The following is an 11,452-nucleotide window of genomic DNA, read 5'->3' as shown; positions in this document are numbered from 1 at the left end:
AATTTAAAGATATCGGGAAGGGCAAAGAGCAAAGAATGGATTTGGCAGGAAGATGTGTTTTCCTGTTTACTGTGTGCAGGTAGCTTTTGGAAATTTTAGTTGGAAAAAAAAAAGGCTTATTCACAGTCAAAACGACAGTGAATCTGGGGTAGGCAGAGTAACGGCCCCCCAAAGATGTCTACATTCTAATTTCTGGAACTTGTGAATAATTTAGGTTACAAGGCAAAGGGGAATTATGACGTAAATGGAATTAAGGTTGATAATCAGCTCAACCTAAAATAAATAGATTATTCTGGATTATCCTCGGGTCCCAGTATAATCATGGGGGTCCTTATAAGTAGAAGAGGAAGGCAGAGGTTTGAGTGACACAGGGAGTTGGACTGGGAAGATGGACTGGGAAGGCGGCAGGCCCAGAACGGTGGTACAGGCAAAGAAACAGGTCCTCCCCTAGTGCCTCCAAAAGAGAACGCAGCCCCGTCAACACCTGGACTTGACTTCACTGAGACTCGTGATGAGCAAATATAAGAAAATTAATTTGTGTTGTTTTATGCCACTTACTTGGTGGTAATCTATTAGAGCAGCAGTAGGAAACTAAGACAGAGCCCAAGGGTTGCTTGGCATGTACACCTGCAGTTTTTCGCATTAAGCTCTGTCTGGGGTGATGACTGCCAGGAAGTCAACAAACACTTGGGGAAAAGAAAATGGAATTTGTTGCCTAAATGGAAAGCGTGCTACTCTTTCTGCTTGGCTAGGCTAGCTCGCATCCTGGTTTCATCTCCTGCATTTTATGTGGTAGCCTGCTGGGTATGAGAACAACATTTAGCACTTATTATCCCAGGAGAACTAATTTCCAACACATAGTTGATCCCAGCACCGTTAGGTTGATCCTAAGGGATGACTTCTTAAGCGATCAGCCATATAGCTAAAGGCTATTTGACCAAAGAATGGGACAGTCACCTGTCATCTTGTGGTTTCTGAATACCCGAAACCCAACTGTTACAAAATATTTCTCTCTGCACTCCTGGGGGCCGCGGGGCAGGTAGGGTTGGGAGATAGGGTGGGGAAGATGGTCCTGTTTTACTTTCAAACTCAGGATGAGATTAAGGAAAAGACAGTGTCTGTGCCACATTCAAGGTCATTCAGAAGAGGCAGTGTTGTAGGTAGAAAAGAATTCCAGGACACAGAAAGCTGGGCTTCCAAATCGCCAACACATTCACCTGGGAACTGAAAACTACATTAACTTCCGGTGGGGAGATGAGAATGGGGAAATGTACCTCAGGCCAAATATCCAATGTAACCCAGCTTTTCTTTTAATTTGTATGACTATTCATGTGACAGGTAAAACTAAAAAATTTAGAATTTGGTCCATCTCTATGACATCATACATTTTTAAATAGAATACATTGTTCACAGCACACGGCACATAACTGTTCATTAATGATCTTTATCCTTTGATAAAAAGACACTACTAAAGTTATTAGAGAAGACTGGAGAGAGACTAAGGTGGGGTTTGTTAAAGACATTGTCTCTTTCATTTGTACCCTGATGATTCTTACTACCTAGTGACCCTATTATATTTTCAACAAGTGGTTAATGGGAATGGTCTGGTGCTAACTGAACTTAAGGACTGAAGAGGAGCCAGTGGGTGAGCCCTGGGGCGTGGTCTCCTCTGAATGAGCAAGCATATTTTCAACACAATTGGCTGCCTAATCGCGTGTTGCAGACTTGGCTGATGTATTTGGATGTGTAAGCAATTATGTTTCCGTTAAAAGCCTTGGTTGGTAATGCTTTTGCTCTCCATTTCTTACAACTGAACTAACAGAGGGAAGAAATTGTATGAAAATGGTTTTCAATATGCTTTGTTTTGCTTTTTAACTTTTCTTTTCAAAACATTTTTTAATTAAGCTAGCCAAAGGATCCAAGGTTTATTATACCCCCAAATACCACATAAAATAGATAACAAAAAGAAAAAGAAAAGTAGTTTTGCCAATAAAACAACTTCTGATGAGAAAAACCTACATGTTTGCATTAAACCACATCATTTACATGTGATTAATTATACTGAATACCTCCCTGTACTAGCCACAGCGTTGGTTCTGAGTACTGAGGAGTAAGACTGTGTGGTCTCTGACCTCAAGAAACATCTCTCAGAGTTGGCCTTTGACAGATACTGGCTAAATGTCTCAGTCACCTGAAATTTCATGAGATGAGACCCTTCATTTCCAAAAGAACAATAACTATAAACCACAGGCTCTGACTATTTTGCTTTTCAATAACCAGTCCTACCATAGCATCCAACAAGATTTTTGTAGCCCATCTAACACGTCATGTTGCTAATTAATTTCAAAATTGTTTGCATTAATTCACCGGGTGCCAAGAAACAGCAGTCATGCTGTTGCCTCAAATCATTTGGGAAATTAAGCAGACCACAAAGAAATTTTTTTTAAAAAGCCATATCTTTCACAGAAATATGGAATTCGCGTCTCTGAAAACACTTGTTCTTGCAATCCACTTCCTGCAGACATTGCACACAATAGCGCTTCAGAATTTCAACTTCAGTAAGAACTTACCATTCTTTCATTAAAATGCCTCCACGTGCAAAACCAAACTCAAGCTTCGCATGTAAGCAGTTGTGGGGAAATATAAGCTCTACATTTGAAATCCAGCTCTTCTGCTAATCCTGCAACATTAGCGACGTCACTGTAGCCCTTTCCCATCTGATAAACAGGGAAACTTCCCATATCACGGAATGGTTCTGAGCGTCAAATATGAGGACATATGAGAATTCGCCTAGGAGAGTGCCTGGCATACAGAGAATCTCTGAAGACCTACATCTAAGAGAGGAAGCCCCCAAACATCTAGCTTTGAAAACACAACAGGGCTCCCTGCCAACGGGCACAGACTTAGCCGACTGAGAGGGCTCTTAAAGGGCCCACGTCCTCCTTGCGGACTCACCTGCCCAGAGGTCCAGCACAGAAGCAGCCGGTGGCGAGGTGCCCAGACTAAGAGAGACATATTTGCTGGTCTTGGGAGGATTGGTCTGAGGGGCAGGCGACTGGTTTGGAGAGCATCCGGACGCCTGCTAGGACGCGCTCCACCGCAGAAGGCGAGGCGTGCCAGCTTACGCTCACCCTCCGCTGTGCTGCAGTGCGCAGGCGCCGGCGCCCACTTTTTTTTTTTTTTTTCCCCCAACCCTGGGCGTTGTCAAAGAGTTGAAATAAGTACTGACAGTAAGATTTTCAAAATATATTTGCAAACTCTGTCAAGAAGATTTTAAGTGGCTTTCCATGACAATGGAGGTCTAGTATTGAAGACGATTGTATGAATTCTTCTGGTGTTCAGCGTTATAATGTGTAGTTTACCTTGAGAACTGATGAGATGGTGTCACCTGGCAAGACTTTCCGTGGCCATCCCGGCACTTTGCGTATATGCATGACTTTGGAGTTTGGATTTATCAATGAAAAGAATAATATAACATTTAACATTCACTGTCACACTTAGCAAATGAACATATCCAATGAACCTAGATTTTACTTTTTCTGAAATTCTTCCCAGTGTATTGCTCCCAATTATTGCTCATGAAGATAAACACCAACTTCTTAACCTTTACAGTGTTCTTACTCTCCTGGGAACAACCCATGATTTTTGGAGCACAGAAATCAACAGAGTGAGTGTTCATGCAGACTTAGCTCTTTTTCCCCTGCCAGACACTGTAGCTAATTCTTTTGGTTGACCTTCTCACATCAGATTCTTCCCTTTTGAGGGCACGGGCATTTTGGATTTTATAAGAGATAGCCTGGGCCAAACACTCAGGATTTGCCAGGGGCTGACCGATAACGCCACCAGTGGTTGGTGATCCAAGTGTGGACATAAGCCACAAGTCCAAAGGGCAATCCTAAACCCAAAAGATCATTCTTAAGGAAGGCAGAGGCAGGACTTCAGCCCCAGGAACAGACAGAAGCACAGTGGGAAAACCATGGGCAAGGATAAAAACCACCAACAGGGGTTACTGCAGATATCAGGACCACCAGAAGTGTGTGTGGGGGGAGTGGATGGGGTGCATAAGCCCAGGGAACTTCAGAAATAAAGGCAGACTCAAGAGGGGCAGGCAGAGCTTGGGAGTGAAAAGCTGATATGCTCAGTAACACAGGGCTCTGGGACTCCACCAGCTGCATGTACATAGAGTGGGTTAACCACTGATTGCTCTCAGTTGTATTCCTAAAAGGGCTCTTTCTTTCCACAATCAGCTCCTCCACTAGGAATCTCTGTGTTAATTAGTCTCCAATGTGCTTCTCTAATAGGATGTTCAAGTTGAAGTGTTCATCAGGAGATTGGTAAAGAGATTTATTTTGGGGAGAGCATTGCCTTTTTGGAGGAGGGATAGGGAGGTTGCTGATTTCTCATCCCAAACCTAGTAAGGGGGCTTCTGGAAGATAATGACAAGAACTTTTAAACGTGTTCCCCAAAGTTCAGCGACCCAAAGGTCTGGTGCCTGGCTCACACTTGAAAAAAGTAATGCTGACCTTGGACACAAGACTGACTCCTGGCTGGAGATGCTAAGAGGTAGAGAAGGGTTAATTGCTTTGCTGGAAAAATTGGGATGGGCCTACCAACCTGTGTTTCTTAGGGAAATAGATATGATAATGTAGCCCAAAATCTGGGCTACATTGGTGAGAGAGCCAGTGTGGAATTGTTGGAGTCCTGCCTGACTATGGCACTAAGAAACTGGAGAAGTAGAGCATGCAGGCTTGGGGGGACGAGTGGAAAGCCACCACTTTGAATACAGAGGCTTTTTGGTGGTTTTTTGAGGAGAAACTACCGAAAGGATGCCCCCTGAAAAGATTCCCCCCCCCCCCTTTGAACAATAGTTGTTCTGCCCAGGTCCTCATTCACAGCTGCGCTGTCTGGTCAGCAGGATCAAAATGGCTGGGAGGAGGTAAGTGGCTGGGGGTGCCACACTTTATTCTCATCAACAGGATATTTTCTTACATGCTCTTATACATAAGCTAGGGCCAGAAAGAAACTTCAAAGCAAATAAGAGCTGGAGTTTCTTGCCTTTCCTGCCTCAACCCTTTCAGAACCATCCCCCAGCCACTTACCTCCTCCCAGCCATTTTGATCCTGCTGACCAGACAGCGCAGCTGTGAATGAGGACCTGGGCAGGGCTGCGAAGCAGAAGGTAACCATGGTCTTCACCCCACAGCATAGCTCCAGCGTGAAGCAAGTATGAGCTAGAGGAGGGCAGAGGGTGTCATCCAAAGTCAAGATCAGAGTTTTTACTAAAACATGAAACTGTGCTGTAAATGTCCTATTTGTGCATTTTGTGACCTCAAGTGATGATAGAAATGTATACTACCAAAAGGAGAGCTGATAAGCCATGGGACTTGCCCAGGTTCTAATATGGTGCAGCAGATCACCCTGCTAAATTAAGCTTAGAACGTGAACAAAATGAATTACCTTTTGATTATATTGTTTGAGTGATTGCTATTCAATTTACATTTCACATACTTGGTCACCTAAGTTGGACATCTAGGAACCATCCTAAAGTCCCCCCTTTTTCTCATTTTCTACATGTACTCTGCCAATCAAAACCTAGAGATTTTACTTGCTAAATATGTTTTAACCTATTCCTCCATCTTCATCCTAAACTCTGTTTTGGTTGAGGTCTTCATCAAACTCAATATGTTTCCTTAACTGGATCTGAGCCTTTGGGCTCAGCCTATGTCTCCATTAAATATGCTTTGAATAGTGCAGCAATTCCAAAAAGAAAGAGTTAATGTTTTATATTGGCTTCCCAACTAGACTCTTGAAAAAAGAAAGGGCAAGCTCAATGGGGCATAGTAGGTATAGGTCACAACAATAGATTGGAAAGAGAATCAACGGACACCCCCCTCCATCACCTGCAGGAGGGCGAGGTGATGGTGCCACACTGTCTTCAACCTAATTCCCATGTGTATCCCTTTTTCTTTAGATTCAGGTCTTTTGCGAATTGATTTGTAACTTTATTGCCTGTTTGTCAGTTGACTGCCAACCCAAGAATTGGATATATTTAATGAGACCAAACCACAGAGAATTAAAAAGAAAAAGGTAAACAATGGAGGAGAAAGTGAAGAACCAATTGATACTGAAAATTCAAATCCTATTCAAAGAAGTTTCCGATGAGTACATTTTAAAATGTTATCTATTTCTTCGGTCCCACAAAGCAACAGCAACAATGCTACGGCTAACACTTCACTGAGCAATTCTTATGTGCTGGAAGAACTTGTGGTCACTTTATTCTCATCAACAGGATATTTTCTTACATGCTCTTATCAGTAGGATGCAGGCTCATTGAGGGTAGGGCTCTCTCTTGGCCTTTGTTCACAGCTATGCTCTCCAGGGCCTAGAGTGTGGTCTGGTTTGTCGTTGACGCCAAATAAGTATGTGTTGAATAAATGAGTGAATGGATGCGTTGAGTCTTCTGTCACAAAGACAAAGCCCTGTGAGTTAGGAATATTCATCACGCTCATCCTGCAGTTCACGAACCTGACCTCCTGAACCACGAAACCCTCAGGATTCTGCAGATGGCTTCCGAATCTACTCCAACCTGCCTGTGATGACTTGCTCCTCTTGCTTTCATTTTCTGCTCCACTTCTTTATCTAGTTCCTCGTCTCCCTCACAGCACATGCAATATGCAAAAAAGGCACAGCCAGAAACTATGACCCACAGCTGTACAACCGATCCATGGTGAAGACACTTCGAAGCCAAAATTGGGGATTCGGAGTCACCTAGTCTCCTCACTCCAAGTCAGCTTACCCCAATCAGAATAAATAACTCATTATTTATTGAAATTGGGTGTTGATTAGCTCTGGAAAGCAGCACACATTTGCTGGGTTTTTGTTTGTTTGTTTGACCTATTGAAAAAATAATTACTTAGATCATGATTACTAAGTTCAGTCATCTGGTTTAGATTTATTCTTTATTTAAAAAAATTTTTTTTTAGGGGCGCCTGGGTGGCTCAGGTGGTTAAGCGTCTGCCTTCGGCTCAGGTCATGATCCTGGGGTCCTGGGATCGAGCCCCGCATCGGGCTCCCTGCTCGGCGGGGAGCCTGCTTCTCCCTCTCCCTCTGCCTGCCGCTCTGCCTACTTGTGCTCTCTCTCTACCACTCTGTCAAATAAACAAATGAAATCTTTAAAAAAAATTAAATTTATTTTTATTTATTTATTTATTTTTAATTTTTATTGAATTTTATTTTATTTTGGAGAGGGTGAGGGACAGGAAGAGCAAAGGGAGAGAGAATCTTAAGCAGGCTGCACACCCAGCATGGAACCCAATGTGGGGTTCGATCTCATAACCTGAACTCTGACCTGAGCGGAAATCAAGAGTTGGACACTTAACTGACTGGGCCATCCAGGTTTAGACTTTTAAGAGAGTGAATCGATTATAGTGAAGCTGAAAGAGACCTTCAAGGACAGTGGTGAAACACCCTTTTTTTCTAAACATATGAGCAAACCGTGACACAGAGGGGGAGGGAATCTGTTCAAGGCAACCCACTGAGTCAGTGAAGAATCATTGGAAGAAGCTAAGCCTCCAGAGGCCTAGTCCTCTGCCTTCCACATCCATGTGCTAGGCTAGCTTCCTCCTCACAGGTTCATCTCAGGCATTTGATTTAATTACACACCAATTTGAGAACAGGATGCGTCAAGTTGGATGAGACCAATGATTTTCTTCCACCTATTATGCTTTTTCAAAAAGCGGCAACAGGAAAAATTAGGTGGCAGTTTGTTACTTACCCCTTAGGCCTGGCATGCCCTTTATGTTCCCCTATTACATTTGCTTTCATTGCTATTTAAGATTTTGCGACTTAATGTTTTCTGTAAGGTTCGACACAACTCCTGAGTCTTAGAGGATGCTCACATTCCACAGTTCTGTATCCAGAAAAGGATATTAGAAATTGAATCTGCACTAAAAGGATACAGAATTTAATGAGGTCCTTCTATAATGGACAACTTTTTGGGGGTGCAGGGGGAGGTGGGTGGAAAGAAATTCAACTCCGAAATATAAATATTATGTTTGGATAACTACATTGAGAGCCTGATGTAATCAAACTCCCAATTCAGCAACTTTCAAGGAAACAAATCCTTGCCAACCCTTGACCTTCATACCACCTAACTGACTCGAGGAACCCATGGCCCAGTGGAAGGATGTTGAGGAGGTGGAAAATCCTACTCCGAGGGGAGCCCTAATGGCAATTCTCAGGCCGATTGTCATCCATAGTCAGAAGTTCCTCTTACATACAATTGCTCTAGCACAGTCCAGTGAGAGGGTTAAAAGTGAGTCTGTTCTGTCTGTTGGATATGGATTTACTGGGACTGTCACTTTTGGCTTCTTGATTAGGAGGAAAGTCTATTTTCCTTAGAGCCTGACGACAGGCAGTACAGGGGCGGTGTGCAGAGACCGTGTGCTGCTGAGCGGGGACTGGCATGGCCAGCCGCGGGAGCCTGTGAACGACGCAGTATTCTCCACAATCGTAAGAGCAAAGGCTTCAGGCACCAGAGTTCCAGAGTCTGGAATAGAGGGGATTGTGTCCAGAGGATACCTGTTATAACATGTACTCAGGTCATCTACCTCTCCATCCAGGTGGGGTCTGAGAAACATGGTTAGATAAACATGGCCAAGGTCAAACGGAGACTTTTCATTTAAGATAGTGCTTCAGGGGTTCTCATGTATATGGGTCTTCCAGATCCCTTCATTTAGGACTCCTGGAGGAGGAGAAGTTGTTTGAACTGGAACTATTTACATTAAGGATTTTGAGAGAAAGATAAATTTAAACAAAAGTTCACTTCTATCTAACAAACATATCTCAGAGCAATCCAAAGGCTTGGCTACAAATGACAGAATAAGGAAGCTGTCCTGGAGCCCCAACAGATCAAACTTCAGCCTCCTATGAAAGCCCCTCCCACGTGCACCTGAGCATGGGCCTCAATTCCCTATGAATGGAAATCATCTGGGTAGTGCCTGAGTACCTACTAAGCATGGAGACAATATTTAGGGCTTTGTGGCTAATAGAGATTCACCAAATTTAATAGCCTCACCAATTATACTTTCCACTGATCCTGCTTTAATGCTGAATATCCCAGTTTGAAATTGTTCCCAATTCATTGATCCCATTCACTGATAACCCTCCCGGTTCTGACCCACAGGGTGAATACTTCTCGGAGCTCACTGCCATTGGTGAGCCAGACATGGATTGGTACATCAGTGGACTTCATATTCTACTCCCTTTCCTGTTCACATGACAGAAGTTACAAGTAGATGATGGCACATTTTCTTCTAAAGTGAAGTTAAGGTCTCATAGTCATCAGGTATTTATTGAATTTCTACTATGTGCCGGTGCTCCAGGTAGTCAGTGTGAATCAATCAGGGTTGACAAATTACATGAAACCAGTTTTCCATTTAAGGCCCAGATCGTACATTCAATCCCACTCCGTTAGACAGTGTATGGAGTAACACATCCCAGCTGGTTAACTCCTACCAACGCCCTCTCTCGCCAAAGGGCTACGCCATGGGAAGCTTCCTGCACTAGAAAGGGCTCAGTATAGCTTAGTCAAGAACATTCTGGATTATTCAATACTGGCCATGTTTTCTTAAACGTCAAAAGGTAAATGGATGGTTTTTGTGACCCTGTGGGCAAGTAAAGCTTATCGACGCAAAATCCACCTTTGAAAACAGTTATAGTGATCACCAGATATGAAGTTGCTACCTATTAGCTTTTTGATGAGCTCTGCTCCGCGGGAAGCCTGCTTCTCCCTCTCCCACTCCCCCTGCTTGTGTTCCCTCTCTCGCTGTGTCTCTCTGTCAAATAAATAAATAAAATCTTTAAAAAAAAATATCACTGTTTACAAGCCATAATTCCTGGGTTCTCTGGCATACAATATAAAAACTTTTTCCTCCTGATTTTGATTAGGTTTCTTGGAAATACAGCCGGATATGTCATTTAACTTCTGCCAAGGGGCTTAAAGCCTCTTTTTTGATGCCTGATCTCAATGTATCTCTCAAATTTTATGTATCACATGTGTTCTTTAAGTGACCCAGTAATTTTTTTAAATGCTAGAAATAACAATTGTAGTTTCAGAATGTCCCCCTTAGAAAAGTGAGATAGTAATGGTTATCTGCCTAGACTGCTCATTCAGCAAAATGATAGCATGCGTTATCCAATAATAACAACTTCAAATTTATGTGGAGAAAAATTAATGAAATATTTCCTTTTTGTGGTGGACATTACTATAAGATTATTTATAAAATGATGGAAAAATGAAAGGTGAAATAAATATTGTCAAATAACAAACATAACCAATTATGTATCAGAATAAATATTAAATCAACACTCAACAGTGGCAGATAAGGAGAATATATGTGAGAACCAGATATCAGAGACTGGAAACAACCAAAATGCTGGATTCTTTCATGAGACTCACACGGATTTTCATGGGCTATTGGGAAATCAGTTTGACCTGTAGAAGTATTTTCAAATTCATTTAATTCTATGCAATCTTATTCCTTTTTATTAACTTGAACTAATCCCTATTACCAAAGAGGCCAAAACTATAAATCAATGTGTGGCATTGGTAGAAAGCTTTTGATATTATTACAAGACTTTTAACATCTAGGTCCAATGTCTGCAGATGAAATGTTTCTATTGAGGTTCTGTTGATTTGATCTCTTGTAGATTAGCTGCTTAGCTGTTCCTTCTCTGATGAAGGGCACCAAATAGAACACTTGTACGCTGGTGTAGAGTTCAATTCCAAGGACTTTCAGGTTGGTGCTCACTCAAATTTTTGAAAAAAGTTTTCAAAAAAATTTTCCCCCCAAAGCTTAATTTTCTGGCTGTGGAGGCTATGTGAATATATGATCGTAATAACTCTATATTAGGACAAATATCATTTTTAAATTTTATAACTTTCCCCTGAGATTGCTTGTTAATTTTTTCCAGCACATTTCATCTAAAAGGATTTATCATTTTATATGTTGCATTTTCTATAGCGTCGTTTAAATATATTTAAAGGAGAATTAAGCAGGGAAGACAAGTCAGGTGCTCCCTCCCCTGTGTCACATGCCCCAGGATACTAAGGATAGAGCCTGCCTTGGAAGGTAGGAAGAGAGTGGTGGCGCGGCGGCTTTGCGTCAGATCAGCATCCGCCTGGGGTTATGGGAACACGGGAGCCGCTCTGCGCAATCGCCCCAGGGCAATAGCAAATTGTTACTGAACGCACAGGCTCTATCTGCCAGGAATTGAGAAGAGAATCACAGAGCTGGTTGAGTTTCAAGTTGATGACCTCTTCAGTTTTATAGTCGTGACATGAAGAGTTGAACAATTACGTATCATGGCGGGCCAGAGCAGGCACGTTTCCTTTAGTAACTTTTCCTTATCTCGTCTCCTTTCTACACACCCCACACTCTGCATGTGAATGT

The sequence above is a fragment of the Halichoerus grypus genome, chromosome 12, assembly GCF_964656455.1.
Source record: "Halichoerus grypus chromosome 12, mHalGry1.hap1.1, whole genome shotgun sequence".
In the NCBI taxonomy this organism is placed as follows: Eukaryota; Metazoa; Chordata; class Mammalia; order Carnivora; family Phocidae; genus Halichoerus; species Halichoerus grypus.
This window is presented reverse-complemented; position numbering follows the sequence as displayed.